The sequence below is a fragment of the Rhinoderma darwinii genome, chromosome 4 (assembly GCF_050947455.1).
Source record: "Rhinoderma darwinii isolate aRhiDar2 chromosome 4, aRhiDar2.hap1, whole genome shotgun sequence".
Taxonomy (NCBI): Eukaryota; Metazoa; Chordata; class Amphibia; order Anura; family Rhinodermatidae; genus Rhinoderma; species Rhinoderma darwinii.
Genome location: NC_134690.1, coordinates 234475952 through 234503856, shown reverse-complemented (window position 1 = coordinate 234503856; position 27905 = coordinate 234475952).

The following is a 27905-nucleotide window of genomic DNA, read 5'->3' as shown; positions in this document are numbered from 1 at the left end:
CTGTGTATTGAGCCCGTAGGGGTAATGTTTTGTACTTTGTTTTTTAAAGCAATATTTCAATAAATACTTACGAAACATAAACTGACAAAACAATATTTTTGACAAATATATCAAATTTGACTTCTTAGCAACCATGACAGGTGTTGTACAAATGAAATTTAGTCATGTAAAAAATTCTGGGAACAAGAAGACCCATGCTATAAAAGGAAATTTCAGGGTCCATCCGATACAACTTAAAATTGTAACAACCAAGGCCTAGCTCTGAGTTTTTAACATCTACCCAATCTCATTATTACATACTGTATATGCTCAATTACAGTTAAGTGAGTTTCTTGAAAAAGACTCCAGTGGGAGATGAAACTTTGCAACAATGGGTGAATAAAGGAACATTCTCAGACTTGGAATGCCGTTGTTCTTCTATCTTTTACAGTAAAGTTATGATGTATTAAAATTGATAATAATAAGGCCAAGCAAGTGTGTATAAGTGTTTCGGCGTAGTCAGAAGCCAGAATTTGTCCTTTAAAGTTTTCAATCAAATTGCTTTTCTTGTATATATATGTTACATTAAATGGGTTATCCAAGACTTTTTAAAATTGGCAGTAAAATAAGTAACTGGCAGATAATCCCCCCACCACTCTAGAGTTATGGTCCCATTCTCCATGACTCTGGTCTCGGAATCTCCTGCAGTGGTCACGTGCCTTTCATGGCAACATCATCGCTGAGACCATCGATTGACTGCCGCAGCACGTGACAGATAAACGGTATGTGACTGCTGCTGGAGCTTCCGGGATCGGAACCGTCAAAAACAGGGCCTCAGTCACGTCAGGGACAGTATATATACACCTCTGATATAGTGGTTTTCTATATATTACTCTTACCGTTTACCTGACATATTTTGTTTCATAGATCACATTGAATATCCTAAAAAGTTTTAGTGTTCCATGAAAAATGGTATGTGGAGTGCGGGCCATTGCTTGTGCACATCCTACTGACTTTGGCAATGCTGCTTTATATATATGTCATTAATAAACTTGCTATACTGCCTTTTAATATGTGGATTTCTTGAGGGGCTATAACCTGTCCTAAGTGACTGGATGTCATGTTGGGGAGGTTATAGGATTTGTAAAGCACACAATACAGAAAAAGAAAACTTGTATATCTGCTTTAATTTATCATATTGTTATGTACATCATAAAATCAACCACTGGACATAAAATTAGAGATTTTTTTTCACTTAATTGAAGACTGTTCGGAGAGAAGACTGACAATACTGTCAGTCATGAAATGTCCTCTCCAGAGAAACAGGAAACACTTTGTGTGAAAGAAGTTCAAATTGTGAACCCTTTCAGATGAAGCCAAACATTAGATCAGTTCCTGTGCTCCGTTCATTTATCACAGTGTAAGCTGATCAGACAAGGCTACAAAGACACACATGGATGATTCTAATGAAATATCAGTGCTCTTCAAGCCAAGAGAAAGCTATGTACACACAACCACAGCAGAAAGCTTTCATTTTTAATATGAGATCATGTCAATTATGAGGAATTCTCTATAAAATCTTTCCTGAACTGTAGTTTCAAATATGTTGTATATTTAATAGAATGCATGTGCAGACTGATGTGTATATAGGTAGAAACACTAAGGGACCGTGTAAATTGACTGCAAAATCTGGTTTCACTAAACAAAGCCTTTTCCGTCATCTTTTCAAAAAGCATGAGATAAAACTATAAAAATCTCACCAATAGGACAGATTTCTGAATCGAACCCCATCCGACAAAATAAACAGAATAAAAGAGAAACATTCTGGATTTACAAGATGTAAAGTTTACATTCACATGGACAAGTGCATGAAATTATGAGATAAAAAAGACAAGATATACATAAAACCAGATATATTGTTTGAAATTAAACCAAAAAAAAGAAAGAAATATTGTGGTCAAACAAATTTATTTTACAGAAGATTTGTTGAAGTTTTCAGTTTTCAGTCCTCTTTTCCTCCCCCTCCTCTGTTGTCTCATTCTAGTTGTGATACAAATTGCATTGTAATCTATGCCTAGTCCAACACCTCCTTCTTACAATAAGTAGGTTGCCTGCACTGTGCAATTTATAGGTATACATGCTCAGATAATATTTTTAGCATGTAGCAATAGGAATTGCCTCCAGGAACTTATAACATAATGCACTTCACATGAGCCATCAGGACAGACAAGATACAAAACTCCCCAGCGTCCTGGTTTTTAAGATAAACGTGAGAGTAGCGTCGCTATTTGGCATGATGACTCCACCACGTTATTTCCAATTGGAAAATAGGCTTAGTTTTAATACATATTAATCAGAAACAAATGGAAAAAAGTGAAATCCCTGTGATCTATGGTGATCCATATATTAAGATATTTTAAAACCATCAATTATAGATATCTCCAGGGTATGGTCTCATCACAGAGTTCACCCTAAAGTAAAAAGGTTTAATTTTGTAAGTAATCAAAGAACAGATTAAGTTCAAACTAATTTCATGATGTTTTTTAAATTATTTACAGTTTTTTATGTATGTTACTGACATTGATATTTATTTATTTTTGGAAATGTTTTAATGGAATGCTTTTTAAGTGTTTTCGATGAGCTCTTTTATGGCTATTTAAGACCGTGCAGATATGTAATAAGATATTTGTGACAAAGGTCTAGGGAAAGGATAAAAAAAAGTTATGGCTCTTGGAAGGCAAAACAAAAGGAAAAAACTTTGAAAAAAAAATAAAGAGAACAAAAAAAAAAAAAAAAGGCCTGGTACTTAGATGCAGTAATCCAAACTTTTGCATCTTTTTTTTCTGTTATCCATAAGTCTTTGCCATTATAAGGAGAAAATGAAAAAAATAAAAAAACTTTAGTTGTTCTTTCCCTCAGTAACTAATATATCAGTCCTAATTCCAATAAGAAATACAGCTTCCCTGCCCACATTCTAGAGTTGATGTAGGTCTACTAAGTCCCATCAGCCTTAGCCATTACTGGGTGCCTGCTCAATGTATTATGTACACTGAGCTCGCTGAGCAGTGTGTATTGAACGATCAGAAAAGCAGAAATAATAAACCATCTTTCTGTCTCTATCAAGAGTCCAGCTGTCTCTGACAGAGTGCTCTCCTTTCCCTGTAGCCACACATTTACTCATGTATCAACAGACCTTTCAGTACCAGTTTTAAATGGCGCCTTAGGATCTGCTGATAATGAAATCATATTGTTTGGATGTAAGAAGTGATTCACATGCGCAGTAGTAAATAACAAATCTGTTATACCAAACAAATGGATACAAATGGAGGACAATCCATCCGTATCCGTCATCCTTTGACTTCAATGTTAAAAAAAGAACAGAAAGCTTCTTTTCGTCATTTTGGACAGAAAAAATAGCACAAAGACCACAATATTGTTTTCTGCAGAAGATTCACATGCGCAGTAGTAAATAACAAATCTGTTATACCAAACAAATGGATACAAATGGAGGACAATCCATTCGTATCCGTCATCCTTTGACTTCAATGTTAAAAAAAGAACAGAAAGCTTCTTTTCGTCATTTTGGACAGAAAAAATAGCACAAAGACCACAATATTGTTTTCTGCAGAAGATTCACATGCGCAGTAGTAAATAACAAATCTGTTATACCAAACAAATGGATACAAATGGAGGACAATCCATCCGTATCCGTCATCCTTTGACTTCAATGTTAAAAAAAGAACAGAAAGCTTCTTTTCGTAATTTTGGACAGAAAAAATAGCACAAAGACCACAATATTGTTTTCTGCAGAAGATTCACATGCGCAGTAGTAAATAACAAATCTGTTATACCAAACAAATGGATACAAATGGAGGACAATCCATCCGTATCCGTCATCCTTTGACTTCAATGTTAAAAAAAAAATAGAAAGCTTCTTTTCGTCATTTTGTACAGAAAAAATAGCGCAAAGACCACAATATTGTTTTCTGCAAAAATACGAAAACCTGACAGAACGAAGTTGAATTGAGTACAACTAAGGCTAAAAAAAAAAACAATGAAATCAACGGGTTGTTTTATGGAAACTTTTTTTTTCTATTTTTCTGAATAACAGAAAACACAACGCAGATTGTATCCGCATATGTCATGTTATGTGTATCTCATTTGTTAGGTTTTATTGTTTTACATGTGTAACATTTTCTTTCTTTTCTTTCCTTTTTTTTTCTCTCTCTAAAAATTTTATTAAAAATTCATGTTCAAAAAGACCTCCTCTTTGACAAGACTACCCCCTGATCTAGACCAGATTTTTTTCGTGATGGATTTTCAATCACCTTGTACTCTTTTTTAGATTTGCCCTCTTCTGTGGGAGGCCATTATTTTAATTTTTAATGAATTAGATCAGCTGCATAATATAAACCAATAGATCTAATTTAACATCACTGCATTGCAATCTTTTGCTTTCAGATTCCATGGTGTTACTGCTACTTCTTTTGGTCTGACTTAATGAGAGAAAAAAAGGACAACTCTAAACTAAATACATTTACAATGTTCCTTTAGCAGCTATGAAAACATCTTCCGGTCGGCTCAGCTCAAATGTCTGAACTTAAAATAAGCAGACAAATTGATCCTTTTTTCTTTGATGTTAACAACTTCAAAGAAGAAGAATATTGTAAATTTTAAAGAATTAATCCCTTCTTTTGATATAATGTTTCTGGATCTTGAATAAATACTCAGATTAATAAATTTGTGTTTCCATAATATTTCATGCAATATATTAATTACCATACAATAATTTAATGCAGGCAAAGTCTTCATTAGAAAGAAAAAAATAAATCTTGTAATTAACAAAAAAGTTAGAAAAATAGAATGTTACAAGAACATAAAATAATAGCATTATTTATATAAGTAGTCAGGTAAAATTAAATTTATTCATCCAATAGTTGTTTACTTCTTTCTTTTTATAACTCTCAAAGAGCATGTTATGACATGATACAGTATATTCTCATAGAAGCATATCATTAAATGAGGTCTATTACATTTTAAGTGATCTGCAAAATGTACTTTATTTATTGTTGCTCATGAGCATTGTTGGCCAGGAGTACCTTGGGCCCACTAGAGGAAATAAGTATTGGGGCCCACGTGTCAGCTATATATAAAAAAAGCGACCACTTTTAAATGTGTAGTCAAATGTATGTAGTAAACCAAAAAACAATATTACCACTACATAGTGACCATATAGTGGTAGACACCAGTCCTACTCAAGCGCTCTGCAGATTATATAACTTAAAGGAGTTTTCCCATATTAGACATTTATGGCATATCCACAGGAAATTACAAAAATGTGTGATAAATGCATGTTGCAAATTCTGCAGAGGTGATTCGCAGTAGGGAGAAGGTGTCAGGGCAATCTGGGCCAGGTGAAGAAGAAAAGGAAGCAGCTCTTTCCATTCTGATGAGTGGGACTTACGGAAACAGCTGAGCAAGAGCTGCTCATCTATTTCTATAACAACCATACAATAGAATAGGGAGAGAGCTGCGTGCACGCGCGACCCTCTCTCCACTAGTCTCCGTCTGGATTCTGCGGCCAGTTGTAGATATAGGTGCGGGTCCCAGGGACATGTGAATATGCCATAAATGTCTAAGATGGGAAAACGCCTCAGATTGGAATCGCTTACTTTTCCTTTCCTTTTTCATTTGGCCCAGATTTCCCTGACGCCTTCTCCCGACTACGAATCGCCTCTGCAGAATTTGTAACACAAATATCTTTGGTTTCTTGCTTTTCTAACCTCTCCACTTTCTACAAAAACCTCACCATTTATAGTGCCCCAGATGGAAATAATGCCCCATCGGTGCCACATACTACAATACTGCCACACACATCTCCCTGTAGATAGTGCCACACACATCTCCCTGTAGATAGTGTCACACACAGCCCCCTGTAGATAGTGCCACACACAGCCCCCTGTAGATAGTGCCACACACATAGCCCCCTGTAGATATGCCACACTCAGCTCGCTCTGGTAGATAGTGCCACACACTACTCCCTTCGGTAGATAGTGCCACACAGCCCACCTCTTGTAGATAGTGCCACACAGCCCCCCATGTAGACAGTGCCACACAGTCCCCCCTTGTACATAGTGCTAAAAAAGCCCCACAGTTTATAGTGCCACACACAGCCCTCCCTTATACATAGTGCTACACAGCCCCCACTGTATATAGTGCTACACAGTCCCCTGTAGATAGTGTCACACAGCCACCCATTGTACATATTGCTACACAGCCCCCACTGTATATAGTGCCACACAGCTCCGCAAACACAAAAAAAAAACCGACTTACCTATCCCTGTTCCTGCAAAGGACCGAGCTGCTCCACAGCCTCAGGACACCAATATGGGACCCTTGCATAGGCCAGTGGCCTAAAGTGGTATTTAGTATTCAATTGTATCTGTGTCCTGAGGACGCAAATATAGTTGAATGTGGCAGTCGCTAGCACCGGGTCTCCCCGAGTGCTAGCGAAGCCACCTGGCATGTGGAGGCCCATGCCGCCCAGCCCATAAATGTTATGGGCTGGGCGGCTCTACCTACAAGAGTAAGCAGCGGGGCAGAGAGACAATGTCTCTGCTCCACTGCTGGATAAAAGCAGCTCGCTGCTTGGGCCCACCAGAGGATCCTCCGGTGGGCCAGTCCGACGCTGCTCAAGAGTATACATAAGTCACATGACAGACCAAGCAATCCCTAATTAATTTTTATGAGAAGCCATTTTGATTAAGATACACAAAAAATTCAGACGGATCACAGTATACATTACATTAAAAAAAATAACCAATGCATAGTGTACAATATCCTTATCAATGATTGATCCAAAGATATAAAAAACTGAATTTTGATGACAGATGTTCTTTATTTTATAGTACCACCCTTACATTCGCATATGTGCACAAACGGAGATTAATTAACATCACTCACTCAGGATACATACTGGTACTATGTGAAATCTGTCCTTTATTTGAGTAATGTCTGAAACTGTGAAATATTTAGTAAACAATTGCACAGCTTATGTTACATACAGTATCTCTATTGCTTTATAGCAGAGCAGAAATTCGAAGCTTCTTGGCACCTAAGCAAAATCTGTAAAAGTGCTATTCACATTTATGTGCAATTTATAATACTAATGTCTTCCTATATGGCAAAGGGCCTTTTGGGACCCTCAGGCACCTGGCCCGACTGTTATCTTTTCACCCTCTATAGCTATGCCTCTGCTGCAGAGTGTTTTAAACATTGGCATTCCTTGGTCTTGGCATTCTGTCTAGTAACCCAATTGTTTAGGCAGCAATGGCCACCCCGCTCGATTACTGTCATGATTTGATGAACGCCGAATCTTCCAGAAGGACTGAATAATATATGAGCAGTTGCTGGTTAATCTCTGGTATGGAGAATTGATGAGGTTTGTAGCTGGTTCTCAGAGAAATAGCACAAGCTTTTATGGGAACACTGGGTCTTGTGGTTGTTTTTTTATGGGTTTTTTTTTTGTACACTTATTGGGGCAACATAGCATTGTTATTAGGCCCCTTTAGCTAGAATAGGGGCACTATGGCTTGTGTTAATGTGAAGATACTATGGCTATGGAGGTGCTCAGAAAAAGGGTGAACTGTAACTCTCACTGATATGTGGCCTACTCTTTTATGGTGACTCTGTCACTGTTACTCTCATGAGGTAGCATGACTTGTACTTTATGTTCTCCGTTATGGGATTACTGTGACAATTATTGGGGTATTAAGACTCACGCTGTTATAGGGGCACTGTTGAAGTCGTCCTTATAAGGGTACTTTTATGGGTACACTGTGGCCAGTAGTGATATGGGTGTATTGTGGCTTAAAGTTTTGTATGTGATCGGGAAAATGGGGGATGTGCTATGAAATGTAAAGAACTAAAGATGTCCAGTGAATGCAACAGGGAGCTCCTAGTCATAGCTGTAAGAAGCCAATAAATTCAATCCTTGAGTCCTTAACACCTTTCTGCAAACTGACATACCTGCGTGTCAACAGCAGGAGGTAATTCCTGTATTTTGTTGTACATGTATGCAGGGTGATCGTGTGGGATCACCAGATCCCCAGCAGGAGGGCAACTGTGATTGTCAACTGACCTCCTGGACTAACAGCTGGAGTCAGAAGTGCTGACAAAAGAAAGGGGTTCCCTTTGTCATGTCATACATCAACCCAGCGATGATAGTTTTATATTGTAGCCCCGGGCCTAGCAGATGTACATGCATTTTTTTATTGTCATATAGATATGCCACTACAGTTAAAGTAAACCATCATTTCTAAAAGTAAAAGTCTCCTAGTGGAGGTGAAAACAAAGTTCATAAAACAAAATAAATGTAATGATATAAATAATAGCGCTGCAATTGATAAAAATGATTTTTATAATTGTATATAATATCAATTGGATTAAATAAAAGTTTCCAAACGGAAAAAGCATATACACATTTACTAAATCCATGCTTCTAACAAACAATACAACAAGACAAAAATCATATAAATTAAATGTTAACTGATATGAACTCTAAGATTATACCAAAAAAACGTTTCTATTCAGCAAAAAACAAAAAATTCCCTTGGTTCCTAATGTCAAATTGGTCTAGGTCTTTAATGACTTAGGGTATGTGCACACACAAAATCAAAAACGTCTGAAAATACAGAGCTGTTTTCAAGGGAAAATAGCTCCTGATTATCAGAAGTTTTTTGAGCAACTCGCATTTTTGCATAGTTTTTTACGCCCGTTTTTGGAGCTGTTTTTCAATAGAGTCAATGAAAAACGTCTTCAAAAACATCCCAAGGAGTGACATGCACTTCTTTTTCGCGGGCGTCTTTTGGAAAACACCCCGTCGTGCTTCCGATTTTTCAGCCGTCTTTCTGGACGTTTACGGCCCAAAAAATGGCTGAAAACGCTGCATGTGAACATACCCTTAAAGTGTTGTGTTCACCATTGGTAAACTTGCCTAAATATTAGGTAGTTATAAAGCAGGAGCTGTTTGATAATACTGTAAGGCCGTGGCCAGAAATGGCAATTCTACTACATTGTACATATCGTTAGACAAAGACCTCAGTACGAGGTTGAAACGTGTTGCAGCAGCAATTTTTATTGTTTTATATCATGTTCTCCAATAAATTGTTTTCAAATTCATCTGATGGGTCCGTTATAACCACTGAATCAGCTACACAAGAGTGCCCGACACGAGGAGCATTTTTTTCCAGTTTATTGATTTCGAATGAACGCGCTGAAATCTCCAACATTGGAGCTATCTACCGTGGGTCTGCTCCAGAGGCCAGCACAGTGTACCTGAGATTACACCTGGCGAGCAACAAAGTTAAGTTGTGCTGATAATCTTGCACAACAATATCTGGTGAGTCCATATTCACTCAATTGTACATCAAATTATCAACAGTACATAAGGTATCACCTTAGAGGAGCGCCATCTCCCTTTTTGTTTTTCTCCAAGCATATAATACAATGTGCTAGTCTGGAGCAGTTTGAGAGAGCTCATTGAGTGTCCCCCCCCCCCCCCGGGTTTAAACAGGCCATTTTAAAGATCCAAAAGTTCTCTCGCTGTTTCAGTTTAGCAAATCTATCTGGTGTATTGATATCAATCTGTCCAATTGGAGTAATGGAGATTACGTTGCAATTACAGTTGTAAGGTGTCTCGAAACACTTTGTTTTAGGAAACCAATGCGGGCGTTGGAGCGATGTTTGTTGATGCTACATCTGAGGGTTTGTACAGTCCTCTCTATGTACTGCAATTTACAGGAGCATTCAAGTAAATAGATTATAAAATCGCTACTACAATTTAAAAATGTTCTGATCGGAAAAGTCACACCTGTTACCGTGGAGGTATATGTCTTGTTTTGGTGTTTGATATTGGAACAATAGAGACATCTACTGTGGTTACAACGATAGGCCCCTTTGAGTGTTGGAAACATACTTGTGTTCTTGGTTATTAAAGAACGCAATCTGCTAGGAGCTATTAAGTTCCATAGTGTCTGTGATCTCCTGAAAGTGATCGGAGGGAGATCGGGAAGTAGTTCTTTCAAGTAAGTGTCGCTCTTTAGGATATGCCAGAGTTTTTTCAAGGTTTACTTTATGAATTTATTTCCAATATTAACCCCTTAAGGACGCAGCCTAGTTTGGGCCTTAAGGCTCAGAGCCCATTTTTCAAATCTGACATATTTCACTTTATGTGGTAATAACGTCGGAATGCTTAAACCTATCCAAGCGATTCTGAGATTGTTTTCTCGTGACACATTGGGCTTCATGTTCGTGGTAAAATTTGGTCGATATATTCAATCTTTATTTGTGAAAAATTGCAAAATTTAGAGAAAATTTAGAAAAAATAGCATTTTTCAGAATTTAAATGCATCTGCTTGAAAAACAGACGGTTATATCACCCAAAATAGTTACTAGTTCACATTTCCCATATGTCTACTTTAGATTGGCATCGTTTTTTGAACATTATTTTTTTTTTCTTGGACGTTACAAGGCTTAGAACATAAACAGCAATTTCTCATATTTTTAAGAAAATTTCAAAAGCCTTTTTTTTAAGGTACCTCTTCAGTTCTGAAGTGGATTTGTGGGGCCTATGTATTAGAAACCCCCATAAAACACCCCATTTTAAAAACTAGACCCCTCAAAGTATTCAAAACAGCATATAGAAAGTTTTTTAACCCTTCAGGTATTTCACAGGAATTAAAGCCAAGTGGAGGTGAAATTTGCAAATTTCAGTTTTTCTGCTGAATTTCAATTTTATTAAAATTTTTTCTGTAACAGAGAAGGTTTTACCAGAGAAACACTACTAAATATGTATTGTCCAGATTCTGCAGTTTTTAGAAATGTCCCACATGTGTGTCTAGTGCGCTCGTGGACTAAAACACAAGCCCCAGAAGCAAAGAAGCACCTAGTGCATTTTGTGGCCTCTTTTTTGTTAGAATATATTTTAGGCAGCATGCCAGGTTTGAAGAGGTGTTGAGGTATCAAAGCAATGGAAACCCACCAGAAGTGACCCCATTTTGGAAACTACACCCCTCAAGGAATTCATTTATGGTTTTTGTTATCTTTTTGACCGCATAGTTTTTTCACAGCATCTATTTGAATTGGGCTGTGAAATGAAAAAAATGATATTTTTTCCAATAAGATGTCATTTTTGATCACAATTTCTTATTTTCACAGGGAACAACATACCCCATTTGGTTGCCCAATTTGTCCTGAGTGCGGCAATACCCCATTTGTGGTGATAAACTGCTGTTTGGGCCCATGGGAGGGCTCAGAAGGAAAGGAGTGCTATGTGTTTGTTGGAGTCAAGATTTTGCTGGATTGGTTTTCGGTTGCCATGTCGCATTTGCAGAGCCCCAGAGGTATCAAAGCAATGGAAACCCACCAGAAGTGACCCCATTTTGGAAACTACACCCCTCAAGGAATTCATTTATGGTTTTTGTTATCATTTTGACCGCACAGTTTTTTCACAGCACCTATTTGAATTGGGCTGTGAAATGAAAAAAATGATATTTTTTCCAATAAGATGTCATTTTTGATCACAATTTCTTATTTTCACAGGGAACAACATACCCCATTTGGTTGCCCAATTTGTCCTGAGTGCGGCAATACCCCATTTGTGGTGATAAACTGCTGTTTGGGCCCATGGGAGGGCTCAGAAGGAAAGGAGTGCTATGTGTTTGTTGGAGTCCAGATTTTGCTGGATTGGTTTTCGGTTGCCATGTCGCATTTGCAGAGCCCCAGAGGTATCAAAGCAATGGAAACCCACCAGAAGTGACCCCATTTTGGAAACTACACCCCTCAAGGAATTCATTTATGGTTTTTGTTATCATTTTGACCGCACAGTTTTTTCACAACACCTATTTGAATTGGGCTGTGAAATGAAAAAAATGATATTTTTTCCAATAAGATGTCATTTTTGATCACAATTTCTTATTTTCACAGGGAACAACATACCCCATTTGGTTGCCCAATTTGTCCTGAGTGCGGCAATACCCCATTTGTGGTGATAAACTATTGTTTGGGCCCATGGGAGGGCTCAGAAGGAAAGGACCACCATTTGGCCTACAGGAGCTTTTCTGGTGCTAAGTCATGTATGCAGAAGCCCCTGAGGTACCAGTACAGTTGAAACCCCCGAGAAGTGACCCCATTTTAAAAACTACACCCCTTAAGACATTCATCTAGAGGTGTAGTGAGCATTTTGACCCCACAGGTACTGTGTAAAAGATAATGCGCAGCAGATGGTGCAGAGTGAGATTTGCAATTTTATATATATATATGCCATTTCAGTGTCCAATATAGAGTGCCCAGCATGCGCCACCGGAGATATACACCCCTTAAATTGTAATGTGGGTTCTCCTGGGTACGGCAATACCCTACATGTGGCTGTTATCAGCTGCCTGGGCACACGGCAGGGCTTAGAAGGGAAGGACCACCATTTGGCCTACTGGAGCTTTTCTGGTGCTAAGTCATGTATGCGGAAGCCCCTGAGGTACCAGTACAGTTGAAACTCCCGAGAAGTGACCCCATTTTAAAAACTACACCCCTTAAGACATTCATCTAGAGGTGTAGTGAGCATTTTGACCCCACAGGTACTGTGTAAAAGATAATGCGCAGCAGATGGTGCAGAGTGAGATTTGCAATTTTATATATATATATGCCATTTCAGTGTCCAATATAGAGTGCCCAGCATGCGCCACCGGAGATATACACCCCTTAAATTGTAATGTGGGTTCTCCTGGGTACGGCAATACCCTACATGTGGCTGTTATCAGCTGCCTGGGCACACGGCAGGGCTCAGAAGGGAAAGATGAGGGGGATAAGCTGTGCGGAGTGCATCAGGGTAATAAAACTGGTGTAAATTAAAAATCAAGGGATGTATGATAAATTCTAAAACAATCTTTCATACAGAGCCCTGGTTTTTCAGGACACGTGTCACATTGGTATGTTGTGTCCTTCCTTATCCCCCTCTTAGTGCAGACTCTGCACCTCTTTTGATTCTTTCCCTTCTTGGCAGTTTGGGGAACTTCTCCTGGAAAGTGTTGCCCTGGTACGATGCGTGTGGCCTCGCCTCCAGAAGTACTGGGTGCCCCCCCTTCCTGGTCCCTAAATATTAGGTTTTTGATAACCACCTCTTGAAATTCCAGGAAAGTTCCCCTCTGACCTGCACATCGATGTAGCACGTACGCATTGTACAATGCCATCTGTATGATGTGCACGGCCAGCTTCTTATACCACACCCTCGATTTCCGCATGGCGCTGTAGGGTTTCAGGACTTGATCTGCCAAGTCCACCCCTCCCATGTACCTATTGTAGTCCAGGATGCAGTCTGGTTTTAGGGTCTCTGTACTGGTACCTCGTACAGGTACATGGGTACTGGTGTGGCCATGTATTGTTGTCAATACAAGGACATCTCTCTTGTCCTTGTACTTGACACACAATATGTTGGTGCTAGAATGTGCCCTGCTCTCACCCCTTCTTAGTGTTTGCCCAAGCAGAGTCTTAGGGAGGCCTCTTATATTTCTTCTAGCAGTGCCGCATGCCGCAGTACTTCTGGAAGCAAGGCACTTGAAGAGTGGGACGCTAGTATAAAAATTATCCAGGTAGAGGTGGTAACCCTGGTCCAGCAGTGGGTGCACCAAATCCCACACAATTTTTGCATTAATTCCCAGTAAGGGGGGGCATTCTGGGGGCTGAATACTGCTGTCCTTCCCTTCATATATCCTAAACTTGTAGGTATACCCTGATGCACTCTCGCACAGCTTATAGATCTTCACGCCATACCTTGCCCTCTTACTTGGCAGGTACTGGCGGAATTGAAGCCTCCCTTTAAAATGTACCAAGGACTCATCAATGGAAATACACTTCTCGGGGGTGTATGCTTGGGCAAACCGGGCACTGAAATGGTCTAATAGGGGTCTCAGTTTATATAAACGGTCATAACTGGGGTCATCTCGGGGTGGGCACTGCTCATTATCAGCATAATGCAAGAAGCGAAGTATTGCCTCATAACGCATCCTGGACATGGCCATACGGTACATCGGGGTGTGGTACAAGATGTCCGTGCTCCAGTAGGTCCTAATGGACGGCTTTTTCAGAAGCCCCATGTTCAGGTGAAGTCCCCAGAACTTGCCCAACTCTGCTGCATCTACAGGGGTCCACCTGTTGGATTGGGCATAAAATGATGTGGGGTTCTTACTAATATATTGTTGGGCATATAAATTTGTCTGGGAGACCATTAGTTCTATAAATTCATCAGTGAAGAACTTCTTGAAAAAGTCCATCTCACTGAGCCCTGCCGTGTTAAATTTGATCCCCGGACTGCCCGTATACTCGGGGATTTGGGGCTCATAATTTTCTGGTGTGGGGATCCATATGGGGTCACTTCGCTCTGGGTTTTCAACTGCGACGGGGTCACTTCTCTCGGGGGTTTCAAGTGTGGTGGATGTCCTGGGACGTCTCCTAGGTGGTCCCTCCTCTTCATCACTAGATGAGGAGGTTGACAAATAAAAAAGAGTCTCACCATCCGACGAGTCTGTGTCGGAGGCAAGGAATGCATAGGCCTCTTCAGCAGAAAATGACCTTTGGGACATCTTTTTTTATTATTTGTGCGACACGTGTAATTTGTGTGATGAGACACGTGTATAACGTATACAGGAAAAAAATAAAAAAAACCCTAACTCAAAGCAATAAGATGCTACTTTTTTTTTTGTATTTTTTGTTTTTTTTTGAGAACAAGTGGCCTTCCCTAACACTAAAGCTAACTAGGGCGAGGGTTCCTAACACTAAAGCTAACTAGATTTTTTTAACTTCCCTAACGCTAAACCTATCTACGGCGACGATTCCCTGACACTAAAGCTAACTAGATAATTCCGAAATTCCCTGACACTAAGCCTAACTACGGTGACGGGTTCCTGACACTAAACCTAAACTAGAGTATTCTGAGCTTCCCTGACACTAAAGCTAACTACAGTGATAGATCCCTAACGCTAAAACTAACTACGGTGACGGATTCCTGACGCTAAATTCCCTGACACTAAACCTCACTACGCTTTTTGACTGTTCCCTGACACTAACTAACCCTAATACTAAACTAGCTAGATGATAACTTTCAAAATTTTTTTTTTAAATTTTAATACATTTTTATATATTTTTTTTTTATTTTTGTATTTTATAAAGAAGAAAAAAAAAAAAATAATCCACAGGGACCAAAAAATGTGGCCCTGAAGACTAAGCAATGGTCAGTTATAGGTCACTGACCAAAAAACGGGGGTGACAAGGGGAACACAAGGAGGAGGAGGAGGACAGGTGTGGGAAGTGGATGGAGCAAGTGGGAAGTACAAAAAAGTAAGTTTTTGAAACTTTTTTCGTTTTTTTTTTAGCACAATTCTCCTACACAACCGCTCTGAACAAATCTCCTACGCCAACAGAGAAGTTCAGGGCGGGTGCGGCAGGATGTGGAGTCTGGGGCAGGAAATGATGTATGCGATCGCCGCTATTGGTTAGTAGTCACTAACTAACCAATAGCAGCGATCGCCGGGGCGGGACCACTTCAATTGGTCCCGGAGTATTGAGCTGTGATAGCGTGCTGTCAGAAACAGCAGTTATCACAGCTCAAGCACGCGCCGGGATTAAATGGCGCCGTGTTTACTCAGGTCAGTAATAGTACTGACCTGAGCGCGAACGTTCTACTTAGCAGGACGTACTATTACTGACCTGAGCGCGAAGGGGTTAAAGGATGTGATGAAGTTATGTTTTATGTAATTAGGTTATTTGGTTAAAGTAGTCGGTGGTTGAATACATAGATCCTGAGAGAGTGTGGTTGCTCTGTTAAGGGCACCTTTAATAAGGCTATTAGGGAAAAAAAATTCTCAAAATCTTTTTGACAAAATTTTGCTTTCTTGTTTAAAATTCTCATCACTAGAAAAAACATTTTACGTATACGTCTGTATTGGCCAAAAGGTATGTTCTTGATCCATGCTGGGAGGTGCGCACTTCTAAAATCTAGATAACTATTTATATCCGTGGTCTTAAAAACGTTTGTGTGAGCATAGATCCTTTCTCGTCCTTACTAATTGTGAGATCTAAAAAATTGATGGTCGTAGGGGAAAAAACATGTGTAAATGATAGTCCATAGTTATTAATAGTTAAAAATTCAATAAAATTATTGGCTTCTTGTGGTGTACCCCTCCATATGAAAAATAGATCATCAATATAACGTCTATAAAATAAAATATTTTTGGTAAAATTGTGTTTGGCTAAAATATATTTATCTTCAAACTCCCCCATAAATAAATTAGCATATGAGGGTGCAAACCGTGAACCCATGGCTACTCCCCTAATTTGTTTGTATATGGAACCATTGAAAGAGAACACATTATGATGGAGAATGAAATCATTACAATTGGATAAAAATTATATTTGGTCATTAGAAATCATAGGATTGGAATTCAGAAAGGATGTAATCACAGAAATGCCCTTATCATGGGGGATGTTAGTATATAGTGATGTAACATCAGCAGTTAAAAAATTCCGGGACGAGAGGTTATTGGTAGAATTAAATCTTTAATTAGCTGTGTAGAATCTTTGAGGTATGATGGTAAAGATAAAACGAAAGGCTGTAGATGCAAGTCAATGAAATGTGAAAGGTTGCTTGTGAGGGATCCAATTCCTGAGATAATAGGGCGACCAGGGAGAGATGTGGAGGATTTGTGAATTTTTGGCAAATGATATAAGAATGGAAGAGACGGAAAAGAGACATTGAGGAAGTTTCTTTCCTTTTTATTTAATAGGCCATTATCAAAAGCTGTATCGATTAGTGTTTTGTATTCCCTAGTGCATATTGGTATAGGGTTATATTCAGTTTCGTATAAAACGTAAGATCAGTTAGAAGTCTTAAAGCTTCCTTCATGTAGTCTATTCTATTCTGGATGACAATACCACCACCTTTGTCAGCAGATCTAATAACAATTGCATCATTCTTTGCAAGAGATTTAATAGCTTTTCTTTCAGAGGAATTTAGGTTATCAGAAGAGATGTTATACTCAAGAGTCTGGAAATAGTTACCAACTAGTGTGGAAAACATCTCCAGAGCTGGTCCACGATGATATGTGGGATAAAAATTATACTTTGGACGTACATCGACAGAGAGAGCTGTATTACTGGTGCTAGATGATATATCACTAGAGGAAGTGGTAGATGTGATAGCAAAATGACGTGAGAGGGTACGTTTTCTGATGAAGCTGTTAAGGTCCATGAAAAATTCAAAGCTGTTAGGACGTGACATGGGGCAAAAAAATAAACCTTTCGAGAGGAGATTAATTTCATTGGGGTTAAGATCGTAACTGGACAAATTGAAAATTTGTAGCGTGTTATTTTGTTCTTTTTGGTTTTTGTAAGGAGTTTTACATTTATGTCTTACTCCTCTGCACCCTCTGTATCGTTGTCTATTTTTCTTTTTGTTTAAATTTTCTGAATTGTTGGGAAAAAAAAGGTGATTGACTTTTCTGGCTTTTTAATATGGGTAGGAGTGTGGTTGTAGTTTGGGATATAAGAGTGATGGGTGGCATGGTAAGCTGAGACGGAAGTCCTAAAAAAGAAATTGTTGAAAAAGTGTCTGTGGGTAAGGTGCAACTGCCAAAGTATGTGGTATTGTTTATGCAAGATCCTGAAGGAACTGGTAGTACAGGACTATTAACTGTATGTTGGGTTGGACTAAAAAATAATGGAAGATCAATGGAACCTTCATGAGTGGACAACTGTAGCAGGGTTGGAGATATTGGATCAGTGATGGCCATTTCGATGGAATCATTAAATAAAGGTGAAAGAACATGATCTGAAGGCATAGTGGGAAAATTAAGCGAGGTTAAAAAGGTATTCAGATGGTCTTCTAATTCAGAAGGTTTGAATGCCCCCATAGGTACTGTACCTAATATTATATGTGATGTGTTGGCCACGGGGAGAGATGAAATTGTGGATAATGGCTGAGTTATGATGGGGAGGTGGGTGGTGGAAGAAATAGTCAATGGACTAGCGGGATGGTCTATTCTCGCTAAATGTCTATTTTTATTGTTAAAGATGAAATAGCCTTATATTGTTTTTAGGCTATCTCATTTGTTTTTTGCATGTGGATCCAAACATATCTATGTGTGAATGTATTTATTACTTAATAATTATACGTAATTATGTAAATATTCGTATTATTATGGATACTAGTCAATGTACATTCATATTTACATTTATCTACTATTTCTTCGCACTAAAATGAATTTACAAATGTCATCTATTTTTTATACAAAATGACCCACCCCTTACTACTATTCCTTCTTCTTATTTCACCATCTACTTATCGACTATGAGACACACTTTGCCCTGTGCTGCATCTACCCCTTGTTACTTACCATGGTTCTAGTGTCGTTCCGACTGTAGCAAGGTTGTGTGAACGCCTAAAATCCCCTTAGTATATTGTCCGTTGTCGGTCTCCGTAGTTCCGCTTGCATCTGATTGGCGTTGCTATGACGCCAGGGACGCTTGGCTGAGCGTCTGCCTGTGTATCCCGTAGCCGCCAGAGAAAAATGCCTGGAACTAACGGGAAACAAGTAATTTTCCTCTATCATACATCATCCATATTTTATTATATCCACCATATGTACACCCAATGTACTTTAATTAGTTAAACAGACTGACACATAATAGTTTTGTATGACACTCTCCACATATTTGTCTTTTTATACAAATCGAGCTACTCATTTAATTTTTTAATTGCGTGATTTCCTCATTATGTTTCATTCTGTATTTGCCCACTCTTTGCTGTGTTATTTTTAATGTTTTGCTTGCAGCTCATATTTTAGCTTTGTCTGTCTTTATCTTTGAGCCGTCATTACGTCACAGCTGTCAATTTGAACTGTGTTTGGCGGTCTTTCCGTTACAATGTGTGCTTCATTATGCTGCCAATTATTATATAAGCTAGTGTTTTTTGGCTTCTGTTTATACCTGACCTGACGAAGACACCTGTTCGGCATTGAAACGCGTAGTCTGCATATTAAAAGCTTCTACCTCTATCACTTCATGTCTATCCTTGGATGTTAGCAGCGCTATGTTTTGGTTCAATTTTTTTCACAACCTTATATCCTGAGGATAGGCCATCCATTTTTATCGGCTGGAAAAACCCTTTAATTATATCAGGTTATAACAGACTAATAAGTCTAAAATATGAAATGATAAAAAAATGCTGAAAAAAAATAGATATTGACACGTCATTACGTTATGATTCATTTTACACTATATTTCTATTCTGGCTTTTGCCAAAAATATTTAGCTTAACTGCTGATATATTTTTTTCTATTGGATTTGTCTCTGGAGAGCTGTTTTTAATTATCTAGCTTGTTCAAAGTCAAGTCTAGTGCTTTAAACAATGCTTGTGAAAGAAATATGCTTTCTAGAGACAGGCATTTCTCTACAATGTAGCTTGTGAGTGTCTCCTATATGAGAGATCCTGTGAATACTAAATAAAAGATGACATTGACCTATTTTAAGCATACTTTACTTGATTGAAAGCACTGGAATTCCAAATGTATGTTCTGCGATTAATGGTTTCGACACATATTAGGAAAGAAATCTGAAAAAAAGTAATACAGGATTTTTTGACAGTTGATATGGTAATGTTTTATATAGTTTTATCTTTTTTAAATTAATATTATTCCCATACTGCAGGATATGCATTTTCAATTATTTTTTTTTAGCATAAATGAATAGCTGATTTTGAATCTGATATATTATTCCTAAAATTGCATCTACATAAGAGAACAGCAAAATAACCTTCCTTACAGGAGCCGACTGACCATTCCAGCATTAGGGCAATGCCTGAGGGCCCATGGCCTGAGGTGGCGGGCAGACCATGAGGGTTCATAGACCCCTTTGCGCAGGGCCTGTATGACCATGCATGTTGGCGAGTGTTCCGTTAGCAGCACAGTCAGTTATTTAATTGGGAGTCGAAAGAACTTCCTAACTGCAATTTAGTAGCTGGGAAAAGTCCTGACAACTGTAGTATACTATATTTTGCTACACTGCACTTAACTATACCAGTGCGTTATGGAGAGGTGGACAGTCTGGAATGAAAATAGATGATTCCAAACCCAAAAATTTAAAATAAGCATATGGTCTGAATTTTTTTTTTACCTGAGCGAGAGTATACTAGGGAGCCCCCTCTGTCATCTAAACTGGCTATGACAGTGGAGCAGGGATACCATGAGCCACTTGGTAGTCGGCAAAGGAAATATTCTAACTGTCAACTGCATTACTCAATTACAATATAAGGCCCCATGCAGACGACCATAGAATTTGTCCGTAATTGCGGACCGTAATTACAGTCAGCAAATACGGACCAATTCAATTCTATTAACCACGGACACCTTCCTTTATATTTTCGGGAATGTGTCCGGGCCGTAGAAAGCCTCTGAAAAAGATAGGACATGTCCTAGCTTTTGCTCTTTATGGACTGTGCTCCCATACTTTGTATGTGAGCGCGGGCTGAAAATGCGGGTGGCTGTCCGCGACCGCCAGTGGCCCGCCGTGCCCGTAATCGCGGACAGTGATTACGGGCACGGACGTGTAGATGAGGTCTAACTGAACAGCTTTGTCATGAGCCATCTAGGAGATTGTAAAGGAAATACGGTCACTGCCATTTGCCAGCTTGGATAATGGCAGATAGGTAACTTAAGCTTCTTGGGCACCAAAGTAAAATTTGTAACAGGGACTCCTACCTACCAACCATGTGCCATTTATAATACTTGTGTCTTCTTATGTGGCAGAGGGGCATTTGGGTCCCCTCAGGCATCAAGGCCCAGGTACCACTACTGCACCTCCTAAAGCTACATGATGTTGGACATATTACATGCATAAATGGAGAAAAAAGTGGATAAAATTCTCCAGCGCTGTCCAATTGTTGTGGAATTGAAGGATTCAATCCAAGGCAAGAAGTTTAAATAAGATATATGTTTAATGGATAAGAATGCTACACGTTACGAGATCGGACCGATCTCTTCATTAGGCAAAGAAACATACATATATGCACAACACCACAAGGTAAGCACAACCGCTTACCCCCGACCCGTTGTCACTTTAAACAAGAGATGATGCACGATGTGCGCCGGGAGTTTTTTGTTTTTTTCTCTTCTTGTCTATAGATATTACATGCATAGACAGTGTGGTCACATTCAAGGAGTGAAGGAGAGAAGATTTAGAACACTTATAAAGAAAGATCACAGGGCAAATGCACACCAGTATAATGGAGGGTATTTTATTGTTACCTTGCATCTTGATATTGGTAGAGAGAGAACATCAATGAGGAGAAAGAATTGATCCAGCGCTGATGATAGTATTAAAAGGGAGATGAGAGTTCAAATCCTGACTACTTGCATCTTGGGACTGCGTCTCCCTTCTGATTTTACTACTTTGTTCCAATAAACATGGGACTCTCATCTCCCTTTTAATACCATCATCAGCGCTGGATCAATTCTTTCTCCTCATTGATATTCTACACCGCGGGCCGTCGCGGGGATCCGACTGACGCTACCAGGAGACGCAGACCGGTGAGCTGGAGGTTCTCTCCCTGATTTCATTAGAGAGAGAACACATAAGCTGTTAGATACTGAAGTCCAATGTGTGTTCCTCCTGCATCAATCTCTGTTAGTAGAGATCAATGCAGGAACAGAAAGCGCGATGCAGTTGTAGTAAATAGGTGGAAAGTGTCTGCCCTCTACCTATTACCGAATGACAGCTACAAAGGATGTGGCCTACATACATCTAAAACGTAAATTCTGAATTTATGATATTTATTAATCAATTTTATTATTAAACAAAGAGTGGATATCGGGGTATAAGTATCTTTTCCTTTGCAAATGTGATACAACTATAACCTAAAATATATAGTTTATATACATATTTATATTTTTCTGTTTGTTCAAGAATCATTGTTTGTCCTTCAGCTATAGTGGTTTATGGCAAGGGCACTCTATATGAACACTGCTCGTGGGAGAATTTAATTTTTCAAGACATACAATCATTAATTTTGCAAAACAGAAAAGCTAAAGGGAAATAGTCAACCAAGGAATTGTGTGAGAATGCCTTTCTGTTCTCAATTTTTTTCTTTTTTTTAAAAAAGGAGATAAAAAACTACTGGGCATTTGCTTTTCCACCCTGCCAGTTCAGTTTTTCATCAAGTGTTTTGCGCTGTATGGAATTGTTGCAGTGAGAGATGAGCTTTCAGAGTGAAAATAAAAAAAATATTTTATTTGTTATAATTTGAAAGCTGATGGGATGAGACCATCAATGGTCACTGTTGTTTCAACAAACTTTGGATAAATAAATAGTGCAAGCGAATATATATGAACCTTTGTTATATACCAAATTAGAAAAAATTGCCACCTTCTCCACTTATGTAGCACTTCTCTACCTCCCCCTGTCGCCTGCACAGATTATTCACTCTAAATTCACTGATAAAATTCATCTTGAGAGACAAGACGGATTGCCAGCTCACTGAGGGATCTGGTTACATGCTGCCCATAGAAGTCTATGGGGGGGGGTTGCTTTTAAAAGGAGACAGAGGCAAAGAGACACACAAATGTTTCTGTAACTTCTAGTAAGTTACATAGTTACATAGTTTGTACAGTTGAAAAAAGACACATGTCCATCATGTCCAACAAAGGGATGGGAAAGGGGAAGTAAAAAATTTCTACACATAGGTGCTAATATTTTTTGGTTCTAGGAAATTATCTAAGCCTTTTTTTATCAAAACTTTGTTTATTGATTTTTACATTTTTCAGCATACATGTTATATATTAACATACATATGATTTACTCAATACCAGGTATACATTTACTAACTAAAAGTTAACCTTCCAATGCAATGTGGTAGAATCCACCAATTCCAACAACATATTAACTGAGAATAACATCATTATTATTACATCCAGCTCCGTTTTCATCATATTACTCAAAGCTAGCACTATATTTTCGTGAGTCTATGATATATTGAGTGCTTTAAGTAGTCTACATCTTTTTCCTGATCTAGAAGGAATCTACATACTCCAATTATCTCAAGTATCTAGACATTCTTTGTAACCCTTAGGATCTGTAACAAATGCCAGCCAAGGTTGCCAAATTTTTTGGTATTTGTCTACATTTCTTAACGCTAAATAACTCAGTTCCTCTAGTCTTGACATTTGTGAAACTGTATTCAACCATTGGGCTATAGACGGAGGGGTTACTTTCCTCCATCCTAGCGGGATCATAGCCTTAGCTGCTAGCACCAATTGTGGCCACAATTCTTTCTTACAGTGCCTTGCAGGGCTATCAGTTTGTAAGTTCAGCAGTAGGTAAGTGATTGATAAAGTCTGGGCTGTGGGACATATCATTGTCAGAATGCGCTGCACCTCCTTCCAGAAGGGTTGAATGAGAGCGCACTCCCACCAGATGTGTGCGTATGTGCCTACTTGTTGGTTACATCTCCAGCATAAGGGGGATATTGTAAGTTCTATGCGGTGAAGTAACTCCGGTGTTTTGTACCATCTACTTACTAATTTATATGAGGTTTCTTGAAGGTTTATGCATCTAGAGGGCCCGCAACTAGATTTATAAATATGTTTTATTTCAGTTTCTGTAAATTGAACATTCAATTCTTTCTCCCAAGACACAATGTGTGGTAGGACAACTGTTCCCTCCAATGATATTATTTTCTTATATAACAAGGCGAGGGATTTTGGTATTGGAGTTGGCGAGGCTAGTAATGACTCGAACCACGTTAGCGGTCTTGCATCAAGTCCATTTTTAACACGAAAGTTATAGTTTGAGAGTAGTTGCATATAGTCTAGGTAGTGTAATCGTACTTGGGGATACTTCGTTTTTAATTCCTCCAAAGAAGGAAACCTATCCGCGTGTATAATATCCCCCAAGGTGACGTCTTTCAAATCTGAGTTTGTTGAAGTGTGAGTCCCTTCTCAGACCCATTAAATCGCTTAGTTTTGTTAGAAGTGTGGGAGTGGGACATACATCTACTCTTAATGACAATTTTTTCCAAACCGCTAGCACCGCTTTTGTGAGTGTATTGGCTGAAGGGTCTTGTAAATCCGGCAGTAGTGATCGTAACAACACTTGTGTCAAAGGCCTACCACACATCTCTTCTTCTATAGTTACGTACAGTTTAAAGTGTGAGCCCTTAAACCAATCTAGGATTCTGCTCATTTGGATGGCTTGGTAAAAAACTTGTATATCAGTGAAGTTTAGACCTCCCAATGTTTTGGGTCTGGTTAGTGTTCTGTGTGCTAGTCTATGTCCTTTCCCGTCCCAGACATATCTTAATAGTTTAGAGTTAATGCTTTGAAAGTAATGTTGTGGTAGGGAGATAGGCATCGTCTGTAATAGGTAGGTTATCTTGGGGATTACTAACATTTTTATCAGGTTGCATCTACCTAGCCTGGATATATATGGTAGTTTACAGTTTGTCAGTAGTCTGTCCACTTGCGAGACCAGAGGTTTATAGTTGAGTAGGAACCAGGAGTCCGAGGAAGGTGCAATCTGAATACCCAAATACTTTATCGCTTTCTGTGACCATTTATATGGAGACGTAAGCTGGGTCTCCACCACCACCTCTTCAGGGCACGTTATGTTTAATGCTATCGATTATTCAGGATTAATCTTAAAATTAGAGAGTTCCTCAAATTTGGCAAACATGTCTGTTAGTATCGGGAACAAGATTTTTGGGTTTGAGATTAATAGTAAGAGGTCATCTGCAAAAGATGCCGTTAAGTGTGTTTGGCCTCCAATCTCTACCCCTCTAATCTGTGAGCATTGACGGATATGTTGAATCAGGGTTTCAACCGTTAAAACAAAGAGAAGAGGTGATAGTGGACACCCCTGCCTCATGCCATTTAAGATCTGAAATGAAGGGGATAGAGTGCCATTCACTCGAACCCGTGCCGTAGGGCAAGAGTAGAGAGCCATAATATGCGTGATAATGACTTCCGGTAAGCCAAACTTTTGCAGCGTTTTCACCATAAAAGTCCAATCTACCCTATCGAACGCTTTCTCCGCGTCGGTGGATAGTAGCGCTAAAGGAAATCTGTGTTTATGAGCCAGTTGTATCAGATGCAGTACTCGTAGAGTGTTGTCCTTTCCCTCTCTCCCTGTCACGAATCCCACCTGTTCTGGATTAATCAAGTCCGGCAACAGCCGTTTAAGTCTATTTGCTAGTACCTTGGCATAAATCTTTATATCTACATTTAGTAATGATATAGGCCTGTAACTGCTACAGAGAGTCGGGTCTTTTTCAGCTTTAGGAATGATAGCGATATGCGCCTCTAAGGTCTGTCTGGTGAACCCACTGCTCTTAGACATTGAATTAAATGTCGATACCATATGTGGTATTAGTAAATCTCGAAAGGTTTTGTAGTAGACCGCTGGGAGGCCATCTGGGCCTGGACTCTTTCCCAAAGGCATGCCTTGCAAGGCTGCCTCTACTTCGGGCCGGGAGAAGGGTCGAGACAACACTTACCTCTGATTGTCATCAAGCGAAGGAAGTTGAAGGTTCTGCAGGAAAGAGTCTATGTCCTCTACTCTCTTTGCAAACTGGCTCCCGGACTCCTGTGCCCTTATGTCATATAGAGTCTCTGTTAGGGATCTGCCAGGTACTACGTCTAGGTATACTCCTGGGATTAATCAATCCACACCTGAGGCCAGACCTGTTCGACTGACACCATCTCCCACCAACCAGGGTGGCAGGCTCAGGAGTGGGAGAGCCTATCGCGGCCTGGTCAGTCGGAGTTAGCTCCGCCCCCTGTCCTTTATTACCTGCCGTGTTCTCTTCCTCAGTGCTTGTAATTCTTCTGGATTCCTGGCCTCACTGCTGCTTGCTCCAGCCTGCTTCTGCCGTGCTTCTGCCTTGCTGCAGTTCCGCTTAACCTGCTTTGCTTTGCCCCTGGCTTGCTTCCTTCTCCGTGCTCACTTTGGTATACTCCACTTCATCCTGGTCCTGACTACTCATTCACCACTCCGTTTCCTCGCGGCGTTCCGTGGCTACTGCCCCTTCCCTTGCGTGTTCCCTGTTTGTTCTCCCGTGCACTTAGACAGCGTAGGGACCGCCGCCCAGTTGTACCCCGTCGCCTAGGGCGGGTCGTTGCAAGTAGGCAGGGACAGGGCGGTGGGTAGATTAGGGCTCACCTTCCCTTCACCTCCTTCCTGCCATTACAGTCTCGTAGTAGGATTTAAATTGTTGAGCGATGATTTCTGTTTCCGTGGTTGTGTTTCCACTGTCTGTCTTAATTGTTTTGATATAAGCCTGATCCTGCCTTTTTTTAGCCATGAGGGCCATAAGCTTCGATCCTCTATTTCCATGAAGGTACATGGCATGTTTGGCATTTAGGTATGTTTTAGAGGCTTTTAGGTTTAGTATCTGTTTAAGATGTTCCCGCTGTGTAGCCAGTTCTTTTTGGGTCTGAACCGCTAAGGTCAATTTATGTTGTCCCTCTAGTATTATTATCTTCCTCATAGTTTCATCTACCTCTTTCATGCGAGTTCTTTTGGCATGAGTGCCTATAGAAATGAATTCTCCTCTGACTACCGTTTTGTGTGCTTCCCATGTGTTGCTCATTGTTACGTCTTCAGTTATGTTTTCATCAAAGTAATGTTGGAGGCTACTTAGGATCTTCTGCGTATTTGTGGCGGACCTCAATAACGTTTCATTTAACCTCCATGTGTGCGATGTTTTAGGTAGAGATGTCACCTTAAACCCCATAACCACCGGAGCATGATCTGAAACAACAATTTGTCGTATGGCTATTGTGGATACCATGACAAGTTGTGGTGCTTGAACAAATAAGTAATCAAGCCGTTGATATGATTGGTGAGGGCCCGAGAAGTGTGTATAATCTTTAACCGTCGGGTGAAATGACCTCCATACATCCCTTAACTGTAAGTCTGCTAGTGTTTTCCGTAAGAATTTAAGACTTCTGTATGATTGATGTGAGCTACCTTTGGACGAGTCCAATAACGGTTCTAATGTAACATTTAAATCTCCTCCCATAATGCATACTCCGGATTGAAATATTTTCAATTGTTGCAAAGTGGCTACCAGCCACTTTACTTGCTGAGCATTTGGTCCATATATGTTTGCAATCGTGACTGGCGTGTTAGCAATTAATCCTTTAACAAAAAGGTATCTCCCTTCTGGGTCAGAGATCTGGGAAATGTATGTGAAAGGTACAGACTTTTTTATGGCTATGGACACACCGCATTTTTTTAAATCAGGATGTGGTGAGTGAAACCACTTGTTAAAGTATGTTGTGGATAGCTGGGGTATTTTCCCATGCACCCAGTGTGTTTCTTGCAGTAAGGCAACATCCGTGTCATGGGATCTTTGGACCTGGAGAAGTCTGGACCTTTTTGTTGGTGAATTCATCCCTTTTACATTCCACGTCGTTACGTGTATGTCAGACATATGTGGTGTAAATCAGCTAATACTGGGAATTGTGGTAGTAAATATGTGTAGTGTCAATTGAAACAGCGAACTTATATAAGTATAATGAGTAACTTGTACAGTGATATCACAATATATGAAAATACATGAAATCCTAGGAGAGGAAATCCTATAATAGACTGAATAATACACTGAATGTATAAGACATTCGAGTGTGCAAGTATTAACCACATTAGTTTTAACTTCTTGCATCAAAAGTATACATTTCTGAAAAAGAATTTAGAAACAATTTATACACAAGCCTTTCTAGTAAGGATACAACCATCTCTTGAAGGGGACGCTTCTGGGTCAGCTTCCGTTTGGGTGGAAAGTCTCTTCCTGCTGTTGTGTCCCCGTGTTGTTGTCCCCGGTGCACTCA